General features: G+C 40.4%; 1 long non-coding RNA gene across 1 annotated transcript in view; it reads left to right on the forward strand.

The window, feature by feature from the left end:
* Positions 1-2,206: 2,206 nt before the first annotated feature.
* Positions 2,207-20,602, forward strand: part of LOC146438474 (uncharacterized) — a 30,081-nt gene continuing 11,685 nt past the window's right edge. The window contains exons 1-2 of the long non-coding RNA XR_014852079.1: positions 2,207-2,258; positions 18,916-19,023. This is a non-coding gene — a long non-coding RNA (uncharacterized LOC146438474). The remainder of the gene's footprint in view (positions 2,259-18,915; positions 19,024-20,602) is intronic.

The raw sequence follows: 20,602 nt of genomic DNA on the forward strand, positions 1-20,602 counted from the left end.
AGTGTATGTATTTCCCTGCACACAAATGCTTAAAAATAAGTCCATAGTTTTATTTCATGTTTCCATTAGACAAGGGGTAGTCTTTAAAGTAATGTCTCTTGGACCTATGATTATATCCTGTGAATGTTAAATGAAGGTTTTAAACTTCTGTCTTGGCACTGCAGATGCTCAATTAAATAATTTTTTGCTCACAAACTTTACTCATTTTAACTGAAAATCAATTTCAGATTAGTTATTTCTTAAATTTTTGGGAGAACTGGTAAAGTGTTAATTAATTACCTAAATTGCCCAATTGTCAAAGCATTTCAGATACTAAAAATGGAAAACTAACCCATTTCATTTGAATAAAATAATAATCAGTAACAATGTTAAATGCACTAAGATTAAATTAATCTCTGTGAATTTTTCCATATGGCAAATAAATATTTCTGATTGTATCTTTATTTTTTTAATTACTGTTTTTATTAACAACAGTCAAACTTTGAGTGCATATGCATGTGCTTGGAAAAAATTTGAATTTATCTGATTAAGTTAAGGAAAATCAATTAGATTAGAGAAAGGGGCATCAATTCAGTCAATTTTATTGTATGGATCAGACAGCAAGACAGACCTGCACCTAGTGGCAAAAAACTCCGAAGAATTCACAACAAATACAAATAGCACTAGTAAATGCAGCTATATATAAAACACACTTCAATCATAAAATTATAATGTGACAATACTAAGTTAGCTTGTGCAACATCAATAGCAAAGTAAGTTTTCTAATCTTCAAATATTATTTGCGCCTTGAAATGAAGGAGCAGAGAAATAATGAGACATTTTTTTTAATGTTAATCCTTTCTTAGAAGATTAGAAAGTAAAACTAACCAAGCAGATCCTGACTATTTCTTAGAGCAAGCCTTTAATCACATTATAATGTAGCTGAACACAGCTTGGATGGATACTTATTTAATTATAATTAAATGCTTGCAATACATGTGTCAGTGACAATATCCCTATGCTAGACATCAACACTAGGATATATGTCTAATGATCATTCCAGACTGAAGCTGTTAGGAAGTGTCTTGAACATCATCTCTGATGGGTCATATCTGAGAAAAGAGATTGCAAAGAAAAAAACCCTAACAAAACAACCTTAGTAGAGTATTACCAATGATTGGGAAAAGTGCTGGAATGACAGCCTGAGACACTTATAGACTTTATTGGCACACAGATTTATCACTGAGAAATTTTCTCTAAATTGAAGTGTTGTCTGCATTTTAGATTATTACTCTCAAAATTTTGAAGCCCTAGTCTAGTTTAGGTAGAATAGGCATTCCAATCTGAATCCTATAGCTATGCCACATTTACTGTCAAATTTTCCACCATCCTATGATATAGCTCCTTTCAATTTGATTTAGAAAAAAGATTGGAATATCTTAGTTTAATCCCAGTTTTAAACATGAATATTTGAAGTTTTGCATATGATTCTCTTCCAGCTTGAGTAATTACCTGGAGGTGTTTCTATAAAATCATTTTACTTCCCCCAATGACTAAACTGTTGCTGTGTCACAAGGAGATCTATGATTTCAATGGGTTTTATAGCGACATAAATCAAGTTAGTGGAACAACAAAGAAATGCTACAAAATCTGGCAGATCAGACAAATGTATGTGTAAGTAGACTATATATATCAGCTGTAATCAATATACAGAGCTCTTTGAACCAACTGTCTACACACCATCACTTAATGCACCTCAGACACAGTCTATGCCAAATTGTCTAATGGTGTAGACAGCTCTTTCAGAAAAGACTATGCAGAACTTCCTGCAGTCTAGTAGATGTGTTAAAGGCTTACTCTGAAGGGTGACATTTGGTAGTCACTGATCTACAACAGTTAAACACTGAACTACTATTAAACCCTGCTATTGAATACTGGATGTCCCCTAATTATCATGTGACTTACATTGTAAATGCAATGTGGGCCTTCTTCAGATAAATAAGTCATTCCAAGGAAGGTAAAGTTTCTTTTAATGTTTCTGAATTGCCACACTGCAGCATCATTCAGCCCTACTTGTAGGGCTAGGGACAGTATAAACAGGTGATGGTCTGCAGTCTTTACCAGGCTCTATGACATCATAAATGTAAGATCCCAGCAGGTGTTAATATTCTCTAGAGGTATTGTCTGGGCAACAAATAGGATCTTCAGTGTCTCTTGGCAAGGAGTCTCCAGTTAGAGAGTTACTAACATACTCTTCTGTGACAGTAGTTGTAAAGCAGGTGGGTGGTTAGACCAGCTTTATATGGCTAACCTTTCCTGGTTCTAGCCTGATACTAACTCTCCTTTTATTCTCCAGCCCCAAGGCATCTTACCTGTTATGTAGCGGCACTTCGGGAGGAAGGGTGGGATTCTTCCTGCTATGAGCAGAGACAAGAGTTAGTCTCCTTTGTCTCATGAGTTGCTTGAGCCTTTCACCTCAGGTGTAGAAGCAAGCTTACCATCTGCTTGCTAAGTCTGAAGCCAGGGTTCTCACTCAGCTTCTGGTATTTGTAAATTTGACAGGTGGATCACTTGGTGGGTAAGAAAATAGCAGGATGGTCACACTCAAAAGAGTTGCAGTCTGTGCCTTGATATCTGGGAGAATTTTAACTACAAATGGTGTCCCTCTGAGGTGTGATTGGGATAAGAATTACTTAAATTTTTGTTGTGGACCTGGACAGTGGGATCCAGTGCACTCTCAGCAAGTTTGTGGATGACACCAACCTGTGTGTTGTGGTTGATACTCTAGAGAGAAAGAGGGGAAGTGACAGCATCCAGAAGATGCCTTGACAGGTTGGATAAATGGGCCCATACAAAGTTTATGAAGTTCAACAAGGCCAAGTTCAAGGTCCTGCACCTGGTTGGGACATGCCAAAGCACAAGTACAGACTGGGCAATGAGAGGGTTGAGAACAGCCCTGCAGAGGACTTGGGGGTATTAGTGGCTAACAAAATTGTATATGGGCTAGCAATATGTGCTTGCAGCTCAGAAAGCCAATAGTATTCTGAGCTGCTCCCAAAGAAGCATGGCCAGCAGGTCCAGGGAGGTGGTTTTCCCCCTCTACATCCCTCTCATGATGCCACCTGGAATACTTGATCTGTCTCTGAGGTCCCTAAACGTAGGAAGGATATAGACCTGTTGAAGCAAGTCCAGAAGAAAGCCACTAGATCAGCAGAGGACTGGAGTACCTCTCCTATCAAACCTCTAGGTTTTATTCAGCCTAGAGAAGAGAGGGTCCAGAGACACCCTATAGAACCTTCCAGCACCTAAAGGGAGCCTAGAAGAAAGCTGGAGAGGGACTATTTACAAGAGCATGTAGTGATGAGAAAAGGGGTGGTGGCTTTCAACTGAAATCCTTTTGATAGGGTATTATGAAGGAATTCTTTATTGGGGGGAGTGGTGAGACACTGGAACAGGTTGCCCAGAGAAGCTGTGGATGTCCCATCCCTGGAACTGTGTCTAAGCTTAAGCCTCCAGGAAAAATCTCAACTTTGCAGGTCCTGGCTCTCACGGAGGTCTTCGACCACACTGTTATGGTTACAAGGCAAGGGGGTGGAGCTTCAGTGTTGAATATTCAATACCATAATGCAGTTGTTGTGAGCATGGCAGAATTGGGGGCCAGGAAAGGGCAGATTTCAACAGGGAGCACCGAGACACAGGAAGCAGAACATTTTTTGGTTTGCCCTGTTCATAGAAGAGGAATGGGGGTGTGCCCTTTAAAAACATGGAGTTGAAATGTAGGGAGCTCTTTTTGCTCTTCCTAGCTGTAAGGCCCCAGAAAGCTCTCTTGACGAGACTATTAAAAGAGCTTACAGTTTTTTATGTACTCTGAGTCAGATGCAGAGAAGAAATACTGACAAGATATTCTCAAGAGGTCAAACAAACATCTTGCCTTTTTTTCCAGGGTGGGCATGTAGAGTTGCTTGGGAACAACAGACATCTTGTTTTGCTCTCTTTTTTTGTGAAATGATGCCCTCTTTTTTACAATTTTCTTTTTATTGCTTTGTTTGTTGCTATCTTCTTTAGTAAACTGTGATTCTGGTGTTTTTAACTTCTCACAGGTTGCTTTTCTTTGTTTTTTCCCTTCACACTTGTGCAGGAGGAAGGAGGGCATCCAAGCAGTCTTAGCCTTCTCCCCACTGAGGGTTTTTCTTTTCTTTAAAACCAATAAAAACACAGTATCTTCTGGAGGGAAAGCTTAGCCAAACATAAGCAAGCCAGGAAGCTCCTGAAGTGCACGGATGATAAATTTCTCCTCCACCCACTCAGTTTTGCATTTTCTGCAAACTTGATGAGAATACCCTCTGTCACAATGTCCAGGTCATTACTGAAGAACTGAACAGTATTGTACCCAGTACTCATTCTTGGAGTACACCACTATTTACTTGTCGCCAACTGGGCTTTATGCAACTTTTCACAACATTTGAGGTGTTGCCAAACAGTCAATTTTCAGTTCACCTCACTGTCCAATTGCCTGAATAGTACTTTCTCAGCATAACTAAAATTCACAGTTATAAAAAGGAGAAATAGAGCACTGGCATGATTATCTTAAGTCTTTTCTGCTGATGCAGTTAAAGAATTTGGATTTCATATTTTGAAGACCTTTTTTTTCTCTTTTTCTTAACTAAAGAATTCTCTTCAGTTAGTGTTTTCTCTCAGGTAGTTCTAGTTTTCAAATCAATCCATAAAGAGCTGTCAACGATTTTATTTGACAGTCCCACACATACAATAAAAAAAAGAGAAAAAGGACCCAATATCATCTACTTGAGCCTAAAATAATAACCTTGGGTGTTATTCTGTACTTATAATTATCAAAAGCTATGGCATAACCTTGGAGCAAGCATGAATGATGCTTTAACCTTTCTTTTCTACCCTACCTTAATAGAAGTGCAGTCTCTTGTCCCTTGGTTTGTTATTTAGTTAAAGGACAAGGACAAGGAACCAATGACATAAACCTACTGTTCATTGATCTCATAGCAAAAGAAGAAAAAGCTTTCTAAAAGTCTGTAACATTTTTGGGTGCATCTTTAAAAAAAATAGACTTTATTCCTTGATGCTTTTCATCTAGTTACATTTTCACACATTTCAAGACTTGTCACTTGTTTACATTTTCAATTTTTTTTCTAATGAGTGTTAGATAAATGATTGACCTGCATTTGAAAAAAAAAAAGAAAAAGGGTTTACTTGGGGTAAATTATCATCTAGAGCATTTTCAAAGGGTTGTCTGAGTCCTCATTCTGCAGATCCATTATGACAGACTGATGTCAGTACCTCACATTTGGCTCAGAGGTACATGTAAGCAAAAAAAGCAAACCAATCTGGCTTTAGACGGACTGTTTTAATCACCAGCTGGCTAAGACTACTAAACTATACATTTCCCAAGGAAAGATTATAGAGTAGAAAGCCCTAATCCCCCTACCACCTCCAGATTCTCATGAATTAATGCATTAGTTCATAAATAAATTACATACTCAAACCTCTGCCTAAACTATGTTCAGTCATTTCCTTGCATCCCTATGGGTAGCTGAGTGTTCACTCAGATTTTTTTAATTACTAGTTGACATCAGAAGGAACATTGAACTTTCTCTCTTCCCTCCCCCCAGACGTACACTGCACACTGATATATTTTTAGTAAAACCAAAAGAATGGGTGAATGGTAATGAATGGACCACATTTTTACTATTTTCTGAAATAACACTTATTAATTATTGAGATGTAAATGTTAAAGGTCATTTCTTATGGCAAAAAGATAATGATACTTAGGGTATTACAAGCTTTTAATAGTATTTTTCTTTTTTTCTGTAATTTTTTGGGTCAGTAGTGCAATATTTTCTACTATTTTTCATATTTTATGCTACCTGCTAATTAAGCACAAATCTATCAGTATTCAGTTACTCAGTTCTCTGGAAGAGTTAATAGAGTAGGCAGCCTATGATATTGGTAGGCACCATTCCATTCACTGAATGTCTTAAGAAAGAGTAACAAGACTAGTTCTTTGTACTCACTTGTATTTTCAAAGGCTGGAAAAGATTTGATGATTGAAACAAGAGTTTTACTGTGGCTCTCAGACTGAGGAAGAAATTTCAAGTTCTGTGGAGAAGTAGAATTTCATGTGTTTTCCCTTTATTAACATCATTTAAATGACTTTGGCATCTCTACATGGTTGGTATTTTTTCCAGGCATCAAGTACTTATGCATTTACCAGGTAGCATGAACAAGAAAATTAACTACATAAAGGTTCTTTTCTCTTTCCAAGACAGCTCAAAAAATGCTTCTGGGGTTTTTTTTAGTAGAATAAATTAGTAGAAAAACACTAATAAGAACTTAATATAATGTCTTAGATTATCCAGCCAGTTTCATTTTGAACCACAAATAACTATATTCTGTCAGGCAAGGCTGAGGAAAGTAACTCAGTGGATGCTTAGAGGGATAGGAGTGTTTTTCAGAAAGGAAAGTAAAACAGGTAACATTAACATCTGCATTCAGGCTTTCAATCTACAAAATGAAGATCATCTGAGGACTGGATCACCTCTCCTATGAAGACAGGCTGAGAGAATTGTGCTTGCTCAAGCTGGAGATGAGAAGGCTCTGTACAGACCTTGTAGCAGCCTTCTAGTACCTAGAGGGGACTTTAGGAAAGAGGCCTACAGCCATGAGATATGCCATGAAATTCATGGTGAAGAGATTTCCATGGGCATGATGGCCTGCTGCTGGGGGTGATAGGTTTTCAGACAAAGGCCAGATGGCCATTATCACTGCAATCAGCCAGGTGGAAGAGGGAGCAAGGCTAAGGTGTCACAGTTCTGTTCTACCTTTGCACAAGACTCACAGTCTTTATAATCCCTCTCTTTGTAACTCTCAGTGTTTCTCATTCACATATAAAGTGGCTGACCCACTACCATTTATGGCAGCAGTAACAGATGATTTGACTACAGTTTTTTTTCCACTTGTCCAGAAAGTATAAATTGGCATTTGAAATCCTCCATGGCAAAGGATGAGGATACAAGCATCTTGCAAACAAGTTGACATGCTTGTTCATCACTGCTCCCCAAAGCAAGGAGAATTCTTTGCTAATATTTGAGTCCCTGACTGCATTGTAGCATACCTGGCAACACTGATACATCACATTATGCAAAACTGGATGCACCCATGGTGGGGTTGCAACTTGATGATCTTTAAAATGATCCCTTCCAACCCAAGCCATTCTATGATTTTGTGATCTAGAAGTCCTAGACAAAGAACTGTTGGTGAAATGGTAGTACATCCAAAGGCTGTGAACAGCAAGGAGGCAGTTAATAGGAATCTGAACTTCTATTACTAGGATGATGTAGATGAAAATATGTAGAGAGATTTTCTACTAATATCTACTTGGACAATCTCTCTGTATTCCTCCCAGACTACCTGCCATTTCTTCCACTCTCTGTAGACTTCCTTTTTCTGCTTGAGTTTATCTGGGAGCTGCTTGTTCATCCACACAGACTTCTCGGCATTTTTGCCTGACCTCCTCTTTGTTGGGATGCATCATTCCTGAGCTCAGAGGAAGTGACCTTTCAATATCAGCTGGCTTTCTTGGGCCCCTCTTCCCTCCGGGGCTCTGTCTCCTGGTACTCTACCAAGCAGATCTCTGTAGAGGCCAAAATCTGCTCTCCTGAAGTCCAGGGTAGCAAGCTTGCTGTGTGCCCTCCTTGCTGCCCTAAAGATCTTGAATTCTATCATTCCATGCTCACTGCAGCCAAGGATGCCCTTAGGTAATGGATTTTAAACAATTTTTCACATTTACATGGCAGATGAACATGGACAGCTGTGACACTCAGAAAAAAATGATAATGGTGAAATACTAACTGGAATATGTTTTTTAGAAATTTCTTCATTAAAATTCAACAGACTGTAATTAACGAAATTCAACTTTGAGATACCAGTTTAAAAATTCAGACTGATATTGTGCTAAACAGAGATCCCCATTGTTATAACAGATCTCTGATAAAGATCCAGCAGATCAAATTTAAGCCCTAAGTTTATCCAGCTTTTTCTGTTCGTGATGTAACAACATTAGTAGTAACACCAAAAAAATCCCAAGCTTTTTGCAAGTTGTCTTGTCAGGCCATAACTCAATAGATACACATATCTACAACTCTATCTCATGTAGCCCTTCATCAGAGCTCAAATAATACTGCAATATAGATAGACTACCAGACATTAGCTGATAAACTAAAAATTTTTCACAATTATTTCCAATTTTATTATTATATTTTACATTTTCAATGAATGAACATTAAAAAGAATGTCAAAAGAACTTATATTTTTAGTTATTCTATTTTACAGGTAGTATCCATGTTCCATAATTAAAATAATATTGACTAAATATGTTTTCCTAACATCACAGAAATTTAAGCCTCACATAGGTGTTTCAAGTTACATACTCTGTATGATAATGGACAGTGAATAAAAATTATATTGATTTTCACTTTCTTATTCCAGCTTTACTGTCATGGAAATGGAACTACAGACTGACCCATGTGATGTTCAAATCTACATTCATACAATGGAAATTCTTATTTTCCAAAAAGAATATTAGTGCATTTCAAATCCTTGAACAATGGGACTTGTACTTTTATTTCCTTTAATTTTCCAATTAAATAAATTATACCTAGTTCTTAGTCCCCATGGGAATACATTTTTAGCTATGATACTGCATATTTTTTGCTTTCTCTTAGGAGGTATAAATTGTGAGTTAACTTCATTAATATTCAAAAAATCCAGTAGCTTTCTGGATCCATCTTATACTAAAAGCCTAAGGAAGGTCAAACAGAGAGGTGAAGCAGAGAAAATTAATTTCTTTTGAAGAAAGGGAAAAAGAAACACTGTTTCTGCATCCTGTCTTCAAAGTCCTAGCGAGAAAATACCTAGTTTTACATTGAACAACTGGGCTCACAAGTCATTTTATAATGCAATGGTGAAGTATTAAAGTTTATTATTAAAGATCCAGGAGAACATACTTTATAAATGTTTTGCACTTTCCTAGAGTAGTTTATTAGATTTCATACAGAAAATTATAGTTCATCTGTGGAACAGTATTATAGAATTAAAAAAAGACACAAACGTAAACCAGAACTAGCACAAAAATAGTGACATATATGACTTACTGATAAGGCCAGGATTTAAATAATCTACAATGGCGGGCTGACCTTGGCTAGTTACCATATACCCACCCACTCACCCTACCCTTCAACAAGACAGAGAGAGAATATAAGATGTAAAAGCTCATGGGTTAAGATAAAGACAGGGAAATTACTTACTAATTACCCTTACAGGAAACCAGAATTAACCTGGGAAAAATTAATTTAATTTATTGCCAATTAAAATTAGAGTTGGATGGTGTCTTGGTTTGGAAACAAACCAGTAGGAGATCACAAGTCAAGACTGAAATTAAAAATAAGTGAAATAATACAAGGAAAAGCACTGACAAAGTCAGATACAACCTAACACCCTGTTAGGGTGGTAGTAGCAGTCCAACTGAAGTAGTCCAGTTGAAGCGGTGATCCTGTGAAGGTCTAGTCTCCAGCTGAAGATCCAGTAGTAGCTCTGGTCCTCTGGAAACCCAGTAGACAGGGCTAGCTCAGGCAGTTCCAAGGCCAGGTTATATCCCGGTGGGAACACCTGGCTCCTCCCTCCTCGGCAGAGCATCTCACAATGGGATGAGATAAGTCCATGAGTCACACGGTGGGTCCCTGATGGCCCATTGCCTGTCATGCGGGGTGGGTCATTAGCAAGTGATAATAGCTAACGGATGGCCCATTGCCTGTCATCCGGAGTGGGTGATAGCAGCTAATGACCCACAGCTGGTGGTAATAGAATACTTAACTACATCAATATTGCAACCTAGGACATTATCCACCCCTTATTCTATTACCATCTACACAGTTCTCACTTAAGATAAGGTCTCCTTGTGGGACACAACGGGTTTCTCCATCTGCCTGCATCACCCACCAAGTATAACCAGGTCCTTGGGCAAAAACCACTCCACGGATGGGTTTGCCTTTGCCTGAGGTGGGACTAATCCAAACAGTCTTTCCTAAGAAACCTCTTACGTGTACCACAGGGACTTTATCTCCATCCACTGTGTGCAAAGGTTCAGACTCGGCAGGACCGGCTCGATTGATAGAACCCCTTGTGTTAACCATCCAGGTGGCCTTTGCTAAGTTCAGTTCTCAATTTTTGAAGGTTCCCCCGCCAAGTGCCTTCAAAGTTGTCTTAAGTAGTCCGTTGCACCGTTCAACTTTCCCGGCAGCTGGTGCATGATAGGGGATGTGGTATATCCATTCAATTCCGTGTTCTCTAGCCCAGGTGCTTATGAGGCCATTCTTGAAATGGGTTCCATTGTCAGACTTGATTCTCTCAGGGGTACCATGTCTCCACAGGACTTGCTTTTCCAGACCCAAGATGGTGTTCCGGGCAGTAGCATGAGGCACAGGGTAGGTCTCTAACCCTCCCGTGGTTGCTTCCACCATGGTCAACACGTAGCGCTTTCCTTGGCGGGTTTGGGGAAGTGTGATGTAGTCAACTTGCCATACTTCCCCATACCTGTACTTTGACCATCGTCCACCATACCACAGAGGCTTCACCCGCTTGGCCTGTTTGATTGCAGCGCAAGTCTCACAGCTGTGGATGACCTGTGAGATGTTGTCCATGGTCAAGTCCACCCTCGGTCACGAGCCCACCTGTATGTCGCATCTCTCCCTTGATGACCAGAGGCATCATGGGCCCAACGAGCTAGAAATAACTCTCCTTTGTGCTGCCAGTCCAGATCCACCTGTGACACTTCCACCTTGGCAGCTCGGTCCACCTGCTCGTTGTTACGATGCTCTTCATTAGCCCGACTCTTAGGTACATGTGCATCCACGTGTCGAACTCTCACAGTCAGCTTTTCTGCCCGGGCGGCGATGTCCTGCCAAATCTCAGCGGCCCAGATGGGTTTTCCTCTGCGCTGCCAGTTAGCCTTTCTCCAGCGATCTAACCATCCCCACAGTGCATTGGCTACCATCCAGGAGTCGGTGTAGAGATAAAGCCTTGGCCATTTCTCTCGTTCGGCAATATCCAAAGCCAGTTGGATGGCTTTAAGCTCTGCGACCTGACTCGATCCACCTTGTCCCTCGGTAGCCTGTGCAACTCGTCGTGTGGGGCTCCATACTGCAGCTTTCCATTTCCGATCTGCGCCTACAATTCGGCAGGAACCATCGGTGAAGAGGGCATAGCGTCTTTCACTCTCTGGCAGTTCATTATACGGGGGTGCTTCCTCGGCACGTGCTACTTGCTCCTCTGCATCTTCTGAGGATAATTTAAAAGTCTCACCTTCAGGCCAGTTTGTTATAATTTCTAGAATCCCAGGGCGATTTGGGTTTCCAATACGGGCGCGCTGTGTGATGAGGGCAATCCATTTGCTCCACGTGGCATCAGTGGCATGGTGGGTAGAGGGAACCCGTCCCTTGAACATCCACCCCAGCACTGGCAGTCGGGGTGCAAGGAGAAGTTGTGTTTCTGTGCCAATCACCTCTGAGGCGGCTTGGACTCCTTCGTAAGCTGCCAAGATTTCTTTCTCGGTGGGAGTGTAGTTGACTTCAGACCCTCTGTACCTTCGACTCCAGAATCCCAGTGGTCGACCTCGGGTCTCACCAGGCACCTTCTGCCAAAGGCTCCAGGACAGACCATGGCTCCCGGCTGCAGAGTAAAGCACATTCTTTACCTCTGGTCCTGTCCTGACTGGTCCAAGGGCTACCGCATGAGCGATCTCCTGTTTGATCTGGGTGAAAGCTTGCTGCTGTTCAGGGCCCCAGTGGAAATCATTCTTCTTGCGGGTTATGAGGTAGAGAGGACTCACGATCTGGCTGTACTCAGGGATGTGCATTCTCCAAAAGCCTATGGCGCCTAGGAAGGCTTGCGTCTCCTTCTTGTTGGTTGGTGGAGACATCGCGATGATCTTATTGATGACCTCAGAAGGAATCTGACGCCGTCCGTCTTGCCACTTTACTCCCAGAAACTGGATCTCTCGGGCAGGTCCCTTGACTTTGCTCTTCTTGATGGCGAAACCGGCTTCCAGGAGAATTTTGATGATTTTCTCTCCTTTCCCAAATACTTCCGTTGCTGTGTCCCCCCACACAATGATGTCATCAATATACTGCAGATGTTCTGGAGCCTCACCCTTTTCCAGTGCAGCCTGGATCAGTCCATGGCAGATGGTGGGACTGTGCTTCCACCCCTGGGGCAGTCGGTTCCATGTGTACTGCACACCTCTCCAGGTGAAAGCAACCTGAGGCCTGCACTCTGCTGCCAGAGGAATGGAGAAAAAGGCATTGGCAATATCAATGGTCGCATACCACTTTGCTGCCTTGGATTCCAGCTCGTACTGAAGTTCCAGCATGTCCGGTACAGCAGCACTCAGTGGTGGTGTGACTTCATTCAGGCCACGGTAATCCACCGTCAGTCTCCATTCTTCACTGGACTTACGCACCGGCCATATAGGGCTGTTAAAGGGTGAGTGAGCCTTGCTGACCACCCCTTGGCTCTCCAGATCCCGAATCATCTTATGGATGGGGGCTACAGAGTCTCTGTCAGTGCGGTATTGTCGGCGATGCACTGTTGCTGTAGCAATTGGTACCCGCTGTTCTTCAATTCTCAGTAGTCCTACAGCAGACGGGTTATCTGAGAGACCAGGCAGGCTATTCAGTTGTCTTATGTCTTCTGTCTCTACGGCTGCTATCCCAAAAGCCCAACGATGTCCCTTTGGGTCTTTGAAATATCCACTCCTGAGATAATCTATGCCGAGGATGCATGGGGCGTCTGGACCAGTCACAATGGGGTGTTTCTGCCACTCATTCCCAGTTAAACTCACTTCAGCTTCCAGTACAGTCAGCTGCTGGGATCCTCCTGTCACCCCAGAAATGGAAATGGATTCGGTCCCCACATACCTAGATGGCATCAGGGTGCACTGAGCGCCGGTGTCAACCAAAGCCGTGTATCTTTGTGGGTCAGACGTGCCAGGCCATCAGATCCACACAGTCCAATAGATCCGATTATCCCTTTCCTCTACCTGGCTAGAGGCAGGGCTCCTCTAATCCTGTTTTTGGTGCACGATGTTCTTCTCCTGTAAATGTGTTCCTGAGGTCCCTTCAAGAGGATCAGTCATATTATCACTTCCATTCTGTCTGGAGTTCTGTCCACAAGAGACTGGGGCAGTGTTGTACCTAGATGAGCCTCCTGAAGTGGATGTTTCCTTTTTCAATTCACGTACCCGGGCTGCTAAGGTGGAGGTGGGTTTCCTATCCCACTTTCTCATGTCTTCCCCATGCTCCTGCAGGAAAAACCAGAGGTCACGTCGCGGGGTTTGTCTTCTTTCCCTGGCTGGGGAACGTCTGCTCCTGATGGCAGAGACTCTGGTTGGTTTCGGTGTGACATGGAAAAATCCTTCTTTGAACTCTTTCCTTAGTTTCTGGAGGCTCTCTTCAATCAAGCTCCGGACTTGCTCGGCCAGGTTTGTTTCCACTGATGAGACCTGGGTGCGTAGTGGGGCGGTGACAGTGTCCTCATAAATTCTCAGTTTGTTTGTTAACACGCCCACCTGGTCTTCGCCTTCCCTCCACTGCAGTGTTGCCAGGTAACGAGAGTATATCTCTGGTCCGAGCCGCGCGAATCTTAGCCACATTTGTGAAGTGCACCGGACTTTATCTGGGCTCTTGGGGAATCTCTCGTTGTCTGAGAAAATGATCTCTAGCACGGCCAATTCCCTCAGGCATCGGATACCTTGTTCTATTGTGTTCCATTTTCTTTGGTGCATCTGGAGGTCTTCTTTGCACAGGTATCTGTCCCGTACACTCGCCAGCAATCGCCGCCAGAGGCTGAGAGTTTCCTGGGTTTTCCCAATCCCCTGGTCAATAACCACATCCTGGGACAGGGATCCCAGTTGCCTGGCCTCACTTCCGTCCAGAATGGTGTCATTAGCGGCGGCGTCCCAGATACAGAGTAGCCAGGTCAAGATGGACTCATTCGCCTGCCGGGTGAATTCCCTCCGTAGGTCACGCAGCTCCCCCAGGGATAGAGAGCGAGTGATGATCTCCGGCTCTGTCTCTTCTGCTTGGTGAGATGGTCCTGCCGCATCCTCATCAGTCGCTGTGCGGACTGACTTGCTCTTGGATTTCTTTTTCTGGACGGGGGCAACTGCTACAGGCTTCGGCTGTTCTGATTTGGTAATGGTCTGTGTTGAGACGTCCACTGCTCTTTTAGTTCTTTTCCTCTTTCCTGCTGATTTGCTTTGTTTCTCCTCCTCAAAAAGACAAGATATTGTTCTGATCTTCAGCATGAGGTACACAGTGCTGGTTGCAGAGAAAAAGGAAAACAGAACTAACAAAAAGATTATGCCATCCCTAGCATCCAGAGAGAACTCAAAATCCTCAAAAATGGCTGTGCCTGACCTGAAAGGCTGGAAGAAACCGCTCTCTCCTCCTAACCCCAGAGGCTGGGTATGATTGCTGAGGAGGTCCCAGATGTAGTGGCTCAGATTAGGCCAGGCAGATAAACTTGAGTATACGTTCCGAATGGTATTCATCGCCTCACAGGTTACCACGCAATAGGCATAATAAACCAAAAGAGCAATTTTCATGCCATTCCCTGGTCGCAAGAGGGCCAATACGACAGGCAGATAGTTTCCCATTTGAGGAAAAATATAGAGAGCGAGATACAGCACCCATATAGATAAGCTGACCATCATGGTGATAGGATTTCTGAGTTTCCCCAGGTCGTGCCCCACGTTGGGCGCCAAAATATGTCTTGGTTTGGAAACAAACCAGTAGGAGATCACAAGTCAAGACTGAAATTAAAAATAAGTGAAATAATACAAGGAAAAGCACTGACAAAGTCAGATACAACCTAACACCCTGTTAGGGTGGTAGTAGCAGTCCAACTGAAGTAGTCCAGTTGAAGCGGTGATCCTGTGAAGGTTTAGTCTCCAGCTGAAGATCCAGTAGTAGCTCTGGTCCTCTGGAAACCCAGTAGACAGGGCTAGCTCAGGCAGTTTCAAGGCCAGGTTATATCCAGGTGGGAACACCTGGCTCCTCCCTCCTCGGCAGAGCATCTCACAATGGGATGAGATAAGTCCATGAGTCACACGGTGGGTCCCTGATGGCCCATTGCCTGTCATGCGGGGTGGGTCATTAGCAAGTGATAATAGCTAACGGATGGCCCATTGCCTGTCATCCAGAGTGGGTGATAGCAGCTAATGGCCCACAGCTGGTGGTAATAGAATACTTAACTACATCAATATTGCAACCTAGGACAGATGGTGAGGAAAGAATACAAAAACTGAAGACACCTTTACCCACCACTCCCTCTCCTCCAGTCTCAACTTCAATCCTTCATTTTCAACTCCTCTGGCTCCCCAAAAAGTACAGGGGGAATGGGAAGTGAAGAGCTGTGGTCAGATCATAACTACTTCTCTGCCCCTCCTGTCATGTCTGCTGTAACATGGGTCATTCCCATGGATTGCAGTCCTTCAGTACAAACTTGCTCAAGTGTGAACATGGGCATTGGTTTATCGGGAAATGCCTGGCTGCTCTGGTCCTCCACAAGCTGTAGTTTGAATATTAGCTTCACAATGGTCCTCTCCACAGTCTGCAGAGGAATCTCTGCTCCAGTACCTGAAGCACCTCTTCCTCCTCCTTCCTCAGTGACCTTGGTGTCTGCTGGATTGTTTCTCTTTTTTTCCCCTACTCACTACCTATGCAGTGTTATGCTGTTTTCCAGAGGCACCACACATTTGACTGATGGGCTCAGCTGTGTCCTCCAGTGGATCCATTGCAGAGATGGCTGGAATGGGCAGTGTCCAGCGTAGGGCAGCCCCTGACCTCTTCTTATGGACCCACCACTGCCACTCTCACTGGGTGTTAACATCTTGACATTACAAGCAATACATACATAGCCTGTGTTTCTATTCATAGTAAGAGTTGGGTCTTCTGTAATATTGCAATTAAACTGTTATAAGTAGTTTGACATTGAAGATTTTTTTTACAAATACCTACATCTAATCTAATGGGATCTTGTTTATTCCATTCTCCAGAGAACCTGTAATTTAATAGCAATATTATTAAATTCTCATAGTAACAACTAGCAGCTTTACATAGGAAATGAGAAAGAGATAGAGTTTAGGGAGTATTTGCAAAAATGCAAATATCAGTTAAAAAACCTGAAAATATTCTTCTTGCACAAAAGAATTAATATTCAACCTCTAAGACTGTAATATTTTGTCTTTTTTTTCAATTTATAAAAAGTATCTTAAATAAAAAAAAAAAAAACCAAAATGGAAGACTGTTCTATTCAAACAATAAGATTACATTGTAGTCTTTACTGGTTTACTGCATCCACCCAATTATTTAAAATGTCCATGATGGACCATATGATGGAAAACAATCTTTATGAGTGGATTAACATAACTACATGGTTAAATTGCAAATCTTTTGTTATATAGAGTTAGATGTCTAGTCTAAAATTATTTTTGTTGTCAATAGCATCTCTGAGAGTAACTACTGCTATTCTAGATGTAAGGGTCAGATGGAAAGGTTATAGCAAAGTGCTACATCTGACCACAGGGAATTGGAGAATGTTAATGAAGACAGCTGTATATCTCACCTACACACATAACCTGTATGTAGCTAAATTCATGTAAAGTTAAAAAATAATTACATTAGCAGGAAGATGTTCACTATACTTTATGGATTGGATCACATGATAACATTAACTGCATATTATAAAAGTTTTTTGAAACTATTTATTTATAGTAAGCTTATTACTCATATTTTTTTTGCAATCTGGTTTTAAACTTGATGTATTCTCAATGAACAATATTATGGACTGATGATAAACAAAAAGCAGAATGTGAAATAGTTAGAAAGCCTATGTTAATTTTTACTGTAAAGAACAAATACTGTCAATTCATGCTGTAAAGAAAAATGCATGTACCTTAGACAATTTCCTCATCATTACTACCCCAAAAATGTTTTCATATAATACATAGTTTCAACAAAGGTTACATCTAGTTTGAGCAGTTTTATGTTTGGAACTGTCAAGTGGATAGTAATGTCATTTGTCATTATTGCATTTATAACTCATTATCATTATCTATAGTGTGTACAGAATTTTTAGGAGAGTATAAAAAATATAACCACTATAGAATCATAGGTTTTAATTTTGCACATAACACAAAATAAGAAGTTAACTATACAAATATCATAAAGTAATTTTTGCAGGTGTTTTGCTTTCTTAAAATTATAAGGACTTAATAATAAGAAATCAAAATTCCAAGCCAATAAATATCTAGATCAATAAAATAGTAAGATCTATACATGTATGTATTGTGCTGAAAATTTGTTTTCTATTAAAACACAATTTATAATGGAGATAACTCTGGTATTGATTAGGAAAAGGCTCATCCTTTGCTACTATCTAATTCTATGAAAGTAAATAGAAAAGAATCTTGGTGAGGTCAAAGGTATTAAAGACAGTTTTGTAAGGGAAAAAATATTAGATATAATTCTCTTAGTGCATTACAAAAATACTTAGCCTAAAATGTAATAACTTTCCTGTGGCAAGAATCTCTCCCCAATCCATATGCTGTGCCATTTGACCACTGAGAAAAGCTGCTTATTTATTATAGCTGAAAGCATTTTAAATGGACAGAAAATGAGTTGGTCAGAACTCCTTGGAGGAGGAATACAGCAATATCTTGAGCTTACACTTGTTTGCAGAATAGTGCCTATAAGCTACCATGAAAACTCTAAATTACTAATCTTCAGAAAGCTAAAGCCCTTGGCTCCAATCATTTCACCTATTTAGTGAAATTTTATAAAGCAAAATTTTAATTTATAATTTATTTTCTCCCTGTTAGAATTTTTCACTTTTTTTCTAAGTGATTGAGTGATGAGTTTTCATTTGAACATCTCTGTCAAAATAATAGATTAGTGATGGTGCATCCCCTCAACCACGGGTTGATAAACTTAGGACAGGCAGATATTTGGCTGTTTTCTAGTGGGACTCATGCTCTCAGTAAATACATATGATGTTCATTCATGGTCTTGATTTCCACACACTCAACCATCTGTTAAAACAACACCTTGCCTGTTAACAAGGTAGTTATATTGTTCTAAAATATATGGAAATCAAGTAAAGATAGGGGGAGGTAGAACACCTCAATAAACATAAAAAATTACTGCTTCCACTAAAACTCTGTCCATTTAAGCTCTATTGTATCATATTCATCTATAACTCTCTAAAAGCCTTAAAAATAGTAATTGAATAATTATTTTCAGATTACCATTTGGTATAACCTGATAACTGTAGTTGAAAGTAAATTATTACTGTAAGTCACACTTTTTTTATCTAGGAAAAGAAATCTGACTATAGTTCTAATATCATCATAACATGAATGAAAGCCCAGAAACATCAGCAGAAACTAAACCAAGTTCAACAATAGAAGTACCCCTGAAAATATGCATACTTCAATGTCAGACAAAAAGTCCATATATAAATTAAATATTTACAGGGCACATTCTGGAAAACAAAGCAATTTTACCAAAACTCTGTGACAGATACCTACAGCGAAACAGTTTAATTTACTTAACGTTTGCATTTCATGAATTGGAAATATTATTAACTTCATCATATTTTATTTTTTATAATTTTTAAAATCAGTACCCATTTTAAATCAGGCAACTCATCTGATATATTCATTTATCCAACACTGAAAGGATTCCCTTTGCTGATTTAATTCTGCAAAAAGTGAATTCCTGAGAGTGATAAGAATTATTTACATCTTTTGTCTTTAAGATGCTGATTATTGCTCTCCTACTTTCTTTCCAGTCTCATCTCTCTCCATATTGCTTGCCAAGGAATTTATCCTACTGCTCTAGATGTGTCTGGCTAATGTCAGTGAGAGAGTCAAAGTCCATTACTTTATATTAAATTGAGGTAATTGCCCTGTTGTCCTGTACTAAACTGTAATGAGTGCCCTGTCTCCTCCAATACCGGGTACCAAAGCTTTAGACTGATAATCTAAGAAAAAGCACATTGTGCTTTAGCTTTACACACACTCTTTCTCCATCTATCTGTTTCACTGTCTTGTGAGGGTTGGTAGAACCTGAAAGAGTAGCTTTGTGGCTTCAGTCTTTTTGCAAAATGGAGTTATGGCAGGTAAAATAAATGCTGGATCTGCTGAGGAGAATGAAGAGGAAGAACATTGCAGAGAAGAGCAAAATAAAGGGCTCATGAATGTAGGCTAAACAGATCAGGCCAAAAGTGTGGTGAATATATGCCCAAAATGCTTATATAGCTTGTATAAAAGGAAAATGGTTAAATAATATGGGGAAAATTAATCAGAACTGTAGAGCCATTGTACTCTATGAATTGTTTGTTATCTAGAAAGGATACCTACCTTCAAAGAACTAGCTTAGAGAAAAATTACCTATGGATATTCTTATCAGTTATAGGAAAGTCGAAGAGCAATTATTAATTTGGGAGAAGAAGGACAGATTTCTGTTTAAGATTACTGCTTATCCCCGTGGTACGCTGAACAAACTCTTATTTTCCAAAGATTGTGACAGCATTCTCTGGATCTAACAAGCTTGTAATCAAACAGCTGCTCAGAGATCCTTATTTTCTGCTCAGAGATCCTTCTTTTCTTGCCCTTTTTCTTTTTTTTGAGACACACACTCTCTTTAAAAATACCTAAATTAACACTAATACTGTTATCACTAGCTCAGTTAGAGCATGGTGCTAATAACACCAATTACTTTTCCACCAAGTACTGCATATTTCTACTGATTTCCTTCCTGGTGGCTATTGTCCAAACAGCCCATTCATTTTGGGATTGTCTTCCCTTTTCCTTAAAAGATTAGTCAAGCGTGAAACATTCACAATGCAATTGCTTAATCATAACTGTCCAGCTCCAGCTACTGATTAACAACTAAAAAAAAAAATTGCCAAGTTTGGTTCAAATCTTGAGGGACTCAAATTTTAAGTTGCTGAATATAAGCATGATGGGTAAAGGCCATGATACTACTTGTAAATTACTGTACTTCCTAAAGCTAGAAATCAGTCAGAATCAGGCAATGGTTTGTAAGTCCTGAGCTAATGAGGAGATATCATAAAAGTAGCCAAACCTAGACATGGAACAAATAGTAATTTTGTAAAATAGGTATCTGAGCCATTAGCTACTAATCACCAACACAGTTCCTTACAATTAGCATTGAATTTGTTACCCAGTATAGTAGAAAGAAACATTCCGTGTAGCATTTAAGTATGCATTTAACATTAAATTTTCCCTTGATTATGGATTGACTTAAATAAATGGTTAGTATTTTCTTGCATAATGTCCCTAGGCCAACAATCCAAACTGGGCAGGATATTGTAGGAAATCTAGCATCTTAGAATGCATTCAAATATTGCATGACATTTTCCTGCAGCTTTGCAGAAGAATATCCTTTGAATAGGGCTCTTGATATAAATCAGTGTGTCTTTTACAAAGCCACAAAAATTTATTTATATTTAC

The sequence above is a fragment of the Lichenostomus cassidix genome, chromosome 4, assembly GCF_008360975.1.
Source record: "Lichenostomus cassidix isolate B80296 chromosome 4, HeHo_3.0, whole genome shotgun sequence".
In the NCBI taxonomy this organism is placed as follows: Eukaryota; Metazoa; Chordata; class Aves; order Passeriformes; family Meliphagidae; genus Lichenostomus; species Lichenostomus cassidix.